Source organism: Bos taurus, chromosome 26, assembly GCF_002263795.3.
Source record: "Bos taurus isolate L1 Dominette 01449 registration number 42190680 breed Hereford chromosome 26, ARS-UCD2.0, whole genome shotgun sequence".
Classification (NCBI taxonomy): domain Eukaryota; kingdom Metazoa; phylum Chordata; class Mammalia; order Artiodactyla; family Bovidae; genus Bos; species Bos taurus.
Window position 1 is genome coordinate 9115622 of NC_037353.1, and position 10989 is coordinate 9126610.

General features: G+C 36.4%; 1 pseudogene; it reads left to right on the forward strand.

Annotated features, from left to right (window-relative positions):
• The first annotated feature begins 3829 nt into the window (after window positions 1-3829).
• LOC100139871 (rab GTPase-activating protein 1-like) lies at window positions 3830-5009 on the forward strand (annotated as a pseudogene).
• Window positions 5010-10989: the final 5980 nt, after the last annotated feature.

Sequence of the window (10989 nt, forward strand, 5' to 3'; positions counted from 1 at the left end):
AGTAGGAGAAGAGGAAAACATGTATATTTCTACATATTTTGGAGTCATTCAAAATGAAAAATAATTTTCTCTGCAAGGGCAAGACAGAAGTGGGTGTTTTGAATGCATATTGTTGAGATAAGCAAACCATTTGGTTCTAGAAGATGGGGGCTATATTGAATGATTGTGTGCATGTGTGTGTGCTCAGTCTCTCAGTCATATCTGACTCATTGTGGCCCCATGAACCCCCTGGCCCACCAGGCTGCTCTGTCCATGGAATTTTCCAGGCAAGAAGACTGGAGTGGGTTGCCATTTCCTACTCAAAGGGATCTTCCCAACCCAGGGATTTATTGACAGATATTTATTGAAGTTCTCTCTCTGTGCCAGGCACTGGGATTACAGCAATGTACAAAACTGATAAAAATCCCTGCCCTCATAGAGCTAAACTTCAAGGTGTGGTAAATGTTATAGAGGTAAATGCAGACTGTTAAAAGAACCCATTCAACATAAACCCAATAGTTGTCTAATCATTTGTTCAAATATCTCTTGGAAAGGGCTAGGAAACTGACTTCCGCTATGTTTCCTCAGGAGTGAGTTCAGGAGGTAGTAGACTAGAGAGCCTGCAAATGATGGAGTAGGGTTTTGTTTATGCCTGAAGACCCTGTACCTTGCAATTCTATTTTTTGCAATGTGTAACCACCACATTGATGAGGTGCACTTAAGTTAGTTAAGGATGTCTCTTGCACAAACCTAGACTGGAATACATACAGGAATGTGCTGGCATTGCCTATATGGAAGTAAGCATGCTTCAAAATGGAAAAAAAGACAAACTTTTTTAGCATAATGATGTATAGAAAATATATAAGACAACAAGGGAGTTGATCCTTGAGAAAACTGGCACAGTTTACTGATACGTTTTGTTGTAGTGAGGGATAATTATTAGGAAACATTTAATAAGCACATATTCTATATGGGCAATTTTAAGCCCTCTACATGTTCTAGTACAGGTGTGGGATATCTATGTGTGAATGTGAATATTAGGTGTAAATAATCTAACCTCATGTATTCTTTGAAAACCACAGAGATACAGATATTGAATAACAAAATGGGAAAAGATGACTTCTAAACGAAAGAGATGAGATGAATCTTATAGAGGATATGATTGAAGCTGAAACAATTGAAAGCAACATAGCTTAAAAAAGCTAAGAACTGTTTTCATTAACATGACTGCATTCTAGGAAATTCTTGCCCCAGAAAATAAAGTTACAAATAATTTTTTTGTTTGCTTTAAGAATGTCCTGAAAATCTACAGATCGGAACAAAAGACTACTCACACAGCCTTCATCAGTGTAAATAGCTCCCTTTCCAGAACAAGAGATCACTCAAATGACTATTCAAATGGCTTTACCCTTCAAGTATGGCTTCATAATCCTTGCCTCACCTTATCAACAATCCTACCATTTGCCTATCCTGAAGTTTGCCCTATCCAATCAGACCCACTACCTCACATTGAAAGACATACTCTAAAATTAGTCCAGAGGATCAAACATATCCACTTTGGCAGATACTTTGAACTGAAGTCACTTACATAGCAAAGGACATTTGCAGATGTAATTAAGGTTACAGACCTGGGGAAATTACCCTGGATTATCTTGGTAGGCCCAATCTAATTACAGGTGTCCTCTGTCTACGGTCAGAGGGAGATGTAAAAATTGAAGAAGGGTCAAGAGAAATGAAACTTTGCTGGCTTTAAAGACAGAGGAGGGACTTCCCTGGTGGTTCAGTGGTTAAGACTTCATCTTCCAATGCAAGGGGTGTGGGTTCGAACTCTGGTCAGGGAGCTAAGATTCCACATGCCTTGGGGCCAAAAAACCAAAACATAAAGCGGAAGCTATATTGCAACAAATTCAATAAAGACTTTAAAAATACTTCAAGTTAAAAAAAAATCTTTAAAAAAAAGAGACAAAGGAAAGAGACCATGAGCCAAGAAATGTGGGCAATATCTAGAAGCTAGAAACAGTGGGGAAACGGATTCTTTCCTAAATCCCCCAGAAAGAAACACAAGTCTTTCAACACCTTGCTTTTAGTTCAGTGACGACCATGTTTGACCTCTGACCTATAAAACTATAAAGTAATAAACTTGTGGATTTTTTTAGCTATAAAATTTGTGGTGATTTGTTATGGAAGCATAGAAAACTAATACATGGTACAATGTAAAAGTTCATCATTTTTGTGTATTGATATCCAATAGAACCAGCGACACCTTTGTTAAGAAGACTATGCCTTCCCTATTGATTTACATATTTGTTGAAAATCAATTGATCTCATAGATATGCCTATTTCTGGACTCTTCTTTACATTTCATTAATCTACATATGTATATATGCATAGTGTTATTATAATATTAGCATTGTAATATATAATAAGGATTTTCCTACTTATTAGAATTAACAGAAGCTAGGCATAATCTATTCTATTCATCTTTTTATATTACAACTATCATTTTTATACTTAGTATAAATTTTCCTTTGGGGTATCATTAGAAACTCATGGTCTTTTAAAAATTCAGTGAGTTCTAATTTAACTTGATTATTATAATTTTTTATTATCAAATTGACTCAACTTGGTTAAGGGAACATCCTTAAACTGGCCTGTTTTGCTTGTTTAGAGTTCCCTTTAATGATCCCAAGAACATCTGACTTTCTTTAAAAAAAAAAAAAAATTCTGGATGCTTCTCATTTTTTTCCTGCTGCAGGACATGACATTCACTATCCTCAGAAACCTCAGTTTCCTCTAGAAGAGAATGACTTTAGAGATCAAAGTACGGGCCCAGAGGTGGGTTTTATAAGCATGGTGGTAAGCAAAAGCGCTTCTTCTGTGGCTGCACTGGACGGCCACAGTAAAGACTGCTTTTTATGGCTCAAATTGGTAGTTTCAGTTTAACACATTCTGTCATTGTACTTTACTTATTGTTGTATGGTTCCATCAATCACTAAGACTTTCCTCACACTGGCACTTCTAACAAAACAAAACAAAATAAAAGCCAAAAGTAGGATATCATTTTTCATCTTATACACTGGAGATTAAGAAGATTGATGATGCTCAGTGTAGGCCAGAGGGAAGGGAAACAAGACATTCCCATCAACTGCTGATGGTAGTATAAACCGGTATTACATTTTTAAAGAACAAGTTGGTAACATCTACTGATAGCGAAACACTTGTTGACTTAGAAATTCCATTTTTAGAAATTTTTCTTACATATAAACTCATATACAAGTATGTATGATTACTGCAACATTGCTTGACATAGTATATAACAGGAAACCATCTAATGTCATCATGAGAGGACTCATCAAATAAATTATGGTACAGCCATAAGATAAAAAGCTATGGAACCACTAAAAAAAATGCATTTCCATGGAAAAATGCCTAAGATACATTTTTGGGTGAAAAAGTAAGCTAAAGAAAGTTAGTTTAGTTTGATCCCTTGTGTGTGTATGTGTACATATACACACATATACACATACGGATCATATAGATATACATGTTTGCATTCTAATAGCAAATGTCGGGATATACAAGAAACAATGGTTTTACCTTAGGAAATTTGAATAGGGAAGATCAGAGAGAGGAAGACTTTTACTCCCTTTTTTATAATCTTTTGTAACAGATTAAATATAACACTTTAAAAAATACTGTCAAATTAAAACAGGGAATAGAAAAGAAGGTTGTGATTACAGTGTAGCAACTTTCTAACAAAGAATTAGCTAGTGAAAGATGCTTTGGAATCTTATTAAGCCTAGGTTGAAACATGAAGACCTATGACATTTATTTACTGGAGATGGAATCCATGGGAAAGAGCTATGATGGGAGAGCTTATATTATCACTGGCATGTGGAATAGCAATGCACCAATATTTCGGCACTTAATGAAGAAACTCCAAAAGATAAACGAGTATATATGACTGTGGCAAAGGACACGGTAGTCATGGAGGCAGGGGAGGCTATCTATTTTCAGCTGGAGACAGCTGTACATGTGTACTCTGCAAAAGAGTGTTTGTGGCATTTTAGGAGAAACCCCTTTACTTCTTCACAAGATTGAAACAACCTGAGGGAAAAAGCTGTACCAATGCAGGAAATCCATGAGGTGGTAAGTTGACAGTGCAAGTCTGAGAAGGAGGAACCAATCACTCCTGTTGGTGGATGGGGTCCAGTGTCACCGTACGAGGATGAAGCAGAAGAGGAAAGTGATAATGAACTCTCAAGTGTAACAGATGGTGTGCCTAAGGACTGTCCTGAGACGATCCTATATTCTTGGGGAGAATTGTTAGGAAGATGGTACAGTAACCTTGGTGCATAACAGAAAGGGCTATCTGCTGTGGAAAAGAGTGGTGTTCCTGAAGCATTGAAGGAAGAGGTAATGATAAGCAGGCTGCCATGACAACCGGGCAATGCTGGATAGATATCAATTTCTTATCACAGTGAACTAAGCCCAGGAGAGTGATATTCATCACACATTTCTTGCATATAATTAAAGATACCAGAAGACATGGCCAGGAATTGCTCTACAAGATCTGCAAGGCCTACTCTATGATGAAGACATTCATCAAGAACAGTTTTTTCTTGCTGCTGTATCGCTGCAGCATATGCCAGAGGAACAGTATTCTGTGTTTTGGTGAAAATCAGGAATGACTATTTATGAGACTTCTACAAAAACAGCTTTGAAGACCATCACTGCAAATTCTGTCAGTTAGAGAGACTGTCAAGGGCAGTCACTGGACCTGCACAATCACTTTTCTGATCTGAACCTGGAAGCTTATATGTATGAACCCCAGTGGTTTCTGACTCCTTTTACTGTCAAGTTCCCACTCTGCATGGTCTTCTCTATCATTGACTTACTACTTTGTGAAGGATTGAACATAATCTTTCATGTAGCCTTGGCTCTCCTAAAGACCTAAAAGAGAGATTTTCTATAAGCTGAATTTGAAGGTACTTAGAAGGAAATGGCAACCCACTCCAGTGTTCTTACCTGGAGAATCCCAGGGACGGGGGAGCCTGGTGGGCTGCCATCTATGGGGTCACAGAGTCGAACATGACTGAAGCGACTTAGCTTAGCTTAGCTAAAAGTTCTTCAGAGCTCAGCTTCTTAGAGTTAATTAGAGATGGCAGAGTAGGAGAGAGGCTCAAGAAGGAGGGAATATATGTACACATATAGCTGATTCACATTGTTGTACAGCAGAAACTAATACAACATTGTAAAGCAATAATTCTTCAACTATTAAAAACTTAAGTTATTCAGAGATACAAGGCAGAGGAAAATGTAAGAAGGTTAATGGAGCAGGCTTTCAATATTAAGGTATCAACTAAGAAACTGAGGAAAAAAGAGAAAGAATATCAGACAATGTGAGAGTCATCTGCAACAGGAAGACCCAGTGGATCTATAGTTTGTATATTTGCAGGTAACTCTCCTCTTGGGTTTATACTAGGAATCTTCATAAGCTGAGAGAAAGAGAGGGAAAAGGAAAGAGAGAAAGTGGATATCAACCACCTTCAAAAATGAGAAAAAAGGAAAATGACAAAGTACTGTTTTAGCTGTGCAAGGTCACATCCTAATCTACTTTAATCTTTTCCTCCATAGTATATTATATCCTTCAAGATCCCAAAGAAGAGCAATGATTTAGTCAAATATTTGGTTAAACATAGTAACTAGTTATATTTGTTCAACTCTATCACTAATAGTGTCAAGTTCCTGCTGCTGCTGCTAAGTCACTTCAGTCGTGTCTGACTCTGTGTGACCCCATGGGCGGCAGACACCAGGCTCCCCCGTCCCTGGGTCAAGTGGAGAGCACTCTAAATGTCCAATACTCAAATTTTAAAACAACTTAAAATGTTCATTGCCTCATACCAAGCTTCACGTTTATATGATGCATAAAAGTTATAAATGTCTGTAGTACTTCGAAACATTTAGTGTTGATCAATTTGCAAAAGTTTTTAAACAATTTAAAGAACATTGCCAAACAAGTAAAGTGTGCCTGATGGACTAAAAATGAATTAGAAAGAAAAAAACTGAAATGGTAGAAAAAATTTTTAACACATTTTTTTGTTGTTACTTTTCTTATATGTACTTTTTTTCATATATTATGAAAGCAAGGCATAACATTACAATAGAAAGCAAAAAGAATACTATGAGCCCCTAATTCTGTCTATCCACAGATATTAATAGTAGAATTTAACAATGTGGTAGAGCTTTGTTCCTAAACACACACTTCTCTTTCCTCTGAACACAATTATCTTTCATCCTAAGGAGCCCTGTCATTCCTGTCACCAGAGTCTTAATGTTATTAGTTTTTAAACCTGAAGGAGGAAAAGGCTGAAGGATCCAAAAGGAGCATCGTATAAAGAGGCAAAATGACTGAAACGAAACTTCATAATTCACAGCTTCTCTTTGGATTAATTCTGAGGCCTAAAAACTACCACATAGCTACTCAATAACTGTCAAACAAACAAATGTGTCAACAAGCAAAATCGATTTAATACATATCGATTAATATTTAATGTTCAATTTCTCATAAGAATGTTATTTCTATCTTCAGGATAAAAATTTTAAACAGCTTTCAGCTCCTGACATATTTTTCTTGGGCCTGACACTGTCTCTTTCTGTTTCAGCTCTGTTGTATCACCATATCTGAACCAACCACTCTGAGGTAACTAGCACGTTATCACTTTACATTTTCCTCACTTCCTTAATCCTGTAACAGACATGAATATTTTGTTTAATCCAATGCACTTCAGTTGTTGCTCATGTGAAGAATAGATACCTTATCATTGGGATTTGGTTTGAGGGCATTCAGCTCCTGACATATTTATCTTGGGCCTGACACTGGCCCTTTCTGTTTCAACTCTGTTGTATCACCATATCTGAACCAACCACTCTGAGGTAAGTAGCACGTTATCTCTATCACAGTAATTGGCCTGAATATTAAGAATCTAGAAATGCCTTTAAAACACAAAGCAGCCATTCCTTACCTATATCCCGAATCATCAAATGTTTTCATATATTCTCTTTAAAATTTTTAAACTTCTTTAAAAATGCTTTATTGTATTCACATGTAAAAAAGAGGATAATAAGTAACCCAAAATTAAGCACCACTGCTTCTTACTTCAAAGAATGTCCTTTAGATTTCCTATTGTTTGCAAACTGTATATATATAAAGTAAAAGTGAAGTTGCTCAGTCGTGCCCAACTCTTTGTGACCCCGTGGGATTCTCCAGGCAAGAATACTGGGGTGGGTTGCCATTTCCTTCTCCAGGGGATCTTCCAGACCCAGGGATTGAACCCAGGTCTCCCGCGTTGCAGGCAGACCCTTTAACCTCTGAGCCACCAGGGCAGACATATATATAAAAAATACACATCAAATACTCCAGTAGGAACAATAACAATTATTTAAGAACTTCAATAAGTAATACTTTTGCCTAATGTACAATGTAACAATGTTCATTATAAAGAAGTTTCTCCCTTTTTAAAAACATTTTCATTTATTTATTTTTGGTTGTACTGGATCTTCACTGCTGCGCACTGGCTTTCTCTAGTTATGGAGAGTGGGGGCTCCTCTCTAGCTGCAGTGCACAATCTTACTGTGCTGGCTTCTTGTGTTGTGGAGCGCAGGCTCTAGAGAGTAGTTGCGGCACACAGGCTCAGCTGCCCCACAGTATGTGAAATCTTCCCAGAGCAGGGACTGAATCCTGTGTCACCTGCACTGGCAGATGGAATCTTAACCACTGGATCACCAGGGAAGTCCATGAAGAAGTTTTAACACGGAGGAGAACATTCCCCCGCAACCCCAGAAACTTTAAGAAAATATATTCTTCTTCAAGAACATTTACGGTTTCTGAATGTTTGACTTTCAAACACCAAGCACAGATTTTAGTCTTTCAAACACCAAGAACAATTTTCAGTCTTTTTCCCTTGAGGATGATGTTACCTGGGAGTTCGTTATATACAGCCCTTATCATGTAGAGACAGTTCCCTTCTATCTCTAGTTTAATGAGGGTTTTTATCATGAAGAAATGCTGGATTTGTCAAATGCTTTTTCAACATCAGTTGAGATGGACATATGGTTCTCCTCCTTTATTCTATAATGTGGTGAATTATACTGATTGACTTTTATATGTTGAACTACACTTGCATTTCTGGGATAAATCCCCCTTGGTCTTGGTGTGTGATCTTTTTAACATGCTGCTGAATTCTATTTGCTAGCATTTTATTGAAGAATTTTATATCTACTTTCACTAGGAATATTGGCCCACAGTTTTCTTGTAGTGTCTTTTTGACTAGCTTTAGTATCAGGATAATTATAGCTTCATAAAATGAGTTAAGAAGTATTCTTTCCTCTTCTAAATATTGGAAGAGTTTGAGAAGTAATCATGTTAATTCTTTAAATGTTTGTAGAATTCACCAATGCAGTTATGTGGTCCTAGGCTTTTCTGTGTTGTGAGATTTCCAACTGCTGATCCAATCTCCTTATTTGTTATAGGTCGATTTAGATTTTCTATTTCTTCTTTAGTTAGTTTGGGTAGTTTGTGTGTTTGTTATAGGGGCTTCCCTGCTGTCTCAGATGACAAAGAATATATCTGCGATGTGGGAGACTCAGGTTCAGTCCCCGGGTTGGGAAGATTCCCCTGGAGGAGGGATTGGCTACCCACTCCCATGTTTGTTATAATACTTTTTATTTCTGTAAAGTCAGTGATAATATCCCCTATTTAATTTCTGATTTTAGAATTTGAGTATTTTCTCTTTTTTCTTAATCTTTAGATTGGTCCAGTTTGTTGTTTTTTTTTTTTTTTTTCTTTCAAACAATCAATTTTTGGCTTCATTGAGCCTCTCTATTGCTTTTCTAGTCTCCATTTCATTTATTTCTACTCCAATTCTTGTTATTTCTTTCCTCTTTGTGGCTTCAAATTCAATTGAATTTAACATACTCAGGAATTAATTTTTTCTAAAATGCAAGAATAAATAATAATCTCTGAGTCATCGGGCAAAGAGCAACCTATTTGTTAGATTTACTTTTTAAATCCATGTGAACAGCTCTCATATAATTTGCAAAAGAATATTACTATGTCATTATGAAGATACTATATTTAGAAAAGGGCAAAGGTCATGAGGGAAAACTACCATACTTTGAATGTTAAGGCTATCTTGTAGTTTATGAGACTTGTGCCAGGCTGAAAGAAAGTAGTACAAGGGGCCTCTGGGATGTTTACAGGAAAAACTAAAATCAAGCCTCTCATTTTTAGACCATCATGTTATCATGAGACACATCCGAACTTGGTCTGTTTCTGAAGAAAACAAGCATGACAAGCACTCTCTCATATCCCGTGAACACTGACTTCTCCCTGGAGAGAAGAACATGGGTTGATGTCACTACTATAATATGCGTTTCACAACTCTCCCCCGAACATATGGCTCCTATGTCCCTAAGACTGGCTCTACTCAGAATAGTTGCCTTCTGCCACGTATGACAAACCCACAGCTAATATCATTTTAAACAGTGAAAAGCTGAAAGCATTTCATCTAAGATCAAGAACAAGACAAGGATATCCATTCTCACCACTCTTATTCAACATAGTTTTGGAAGTCCTAGTCAAAGAAATCAGAAAATAAAAAGAAATAAAAGGGATATAAATTAGAAAAGAAGTAAAATTGTTTGCTTAAGACATGATACTTTACATAGAAAATCCTAAATGCTACCAGAAAACTATTAGAGATAGTCAATAAATTCAGTAAAGTTGCAGGATACAAAATTAATACACAGAAATCTCTTGTATTTCTTATACACTACAATTAAAGATCAGGAAAGGAAATTAAGGAAACAATCTCATTTACCATTTAATCAAAAAGCATAAAATACCTAGGAAGAAACCTATCTAAAAAGACAAAAGACCTGTACTCTGAAAACTATAAGATACTGATGAAAGAAATCAAAGATGACACAAACAGATGGAAAGATATACCATGTTCTTGAACTAGTAGAATCAATAGTGTCAAAATGACTATACTACCCAAGGCAATGTACAGATTTAATGCAATCCCTATCAAATTACCAATGGAATTTGTACAGAACTAGAACAAAAACTCAAAAATTTGTACAGAAACATGAAAGACTTTGAATAGCCAAAGCAACCCTGAGAAAGAAAAACAATGCTGGAGCAATCAGGCTCCCTGGTTTCAGACTATATTACAAAGCTATGGTAATTAAAAGAGTATGGTACTGTCACCAGAAAAAAGAAAACCACCAGAAATATATTCAATGGGACAGGCTAGACAGTCCAGAAATAAACCCATACACCTATGGTTAATTAATCTATGACCAGAAAGGCAAGAATACACAATGGAGAAAAGATAGTCTCTTCAATAAGTGATGCTGGGAAAATTGGACAGCTACATGTAAAAGAATGAAATTAGAAAATTCTCTAACACCATACACAAAACTAAACTCAAAATGGATTAAAGACTTAAATGTAAGGCTGAACACTATAAAACTCTTAGAAGAAAACATAGGCAGAAAACTCTCTGACATAAACCACAACAGGATCTTTTTTGATCCATTACTCCTAGAGTAATGAAAATAAAAACAAAAGCAAATGGGGACTAACTAAACTTTTTATTTGCATAGCAAAGAAAATCATAAATGAAACAAAAAGACAACCATCAGAATGGGAGAAAATATTTGCAAATGAAGCAACTGACAAGGGGCTTAATCTCCAAAATATACAAACAGTTCATGCAGTTCAATATCAAAAAATAACCCAATCAAAAAATTGGCAGAAGACCTAAACAGACACTTCTCCAAAGAAGATGTACAGATGGCCAAAAAGCACATGAAAAGATGCTCAGCATCACTTATTATTGTTATTGTTTATTCACTAAGTCGTGTCTGACTCTCTCCAACCCCATGGAGTGTAGCCTGCCAGGCTTCTCCAACCATGGGATTTCCCACGCAAGAATACTTGAG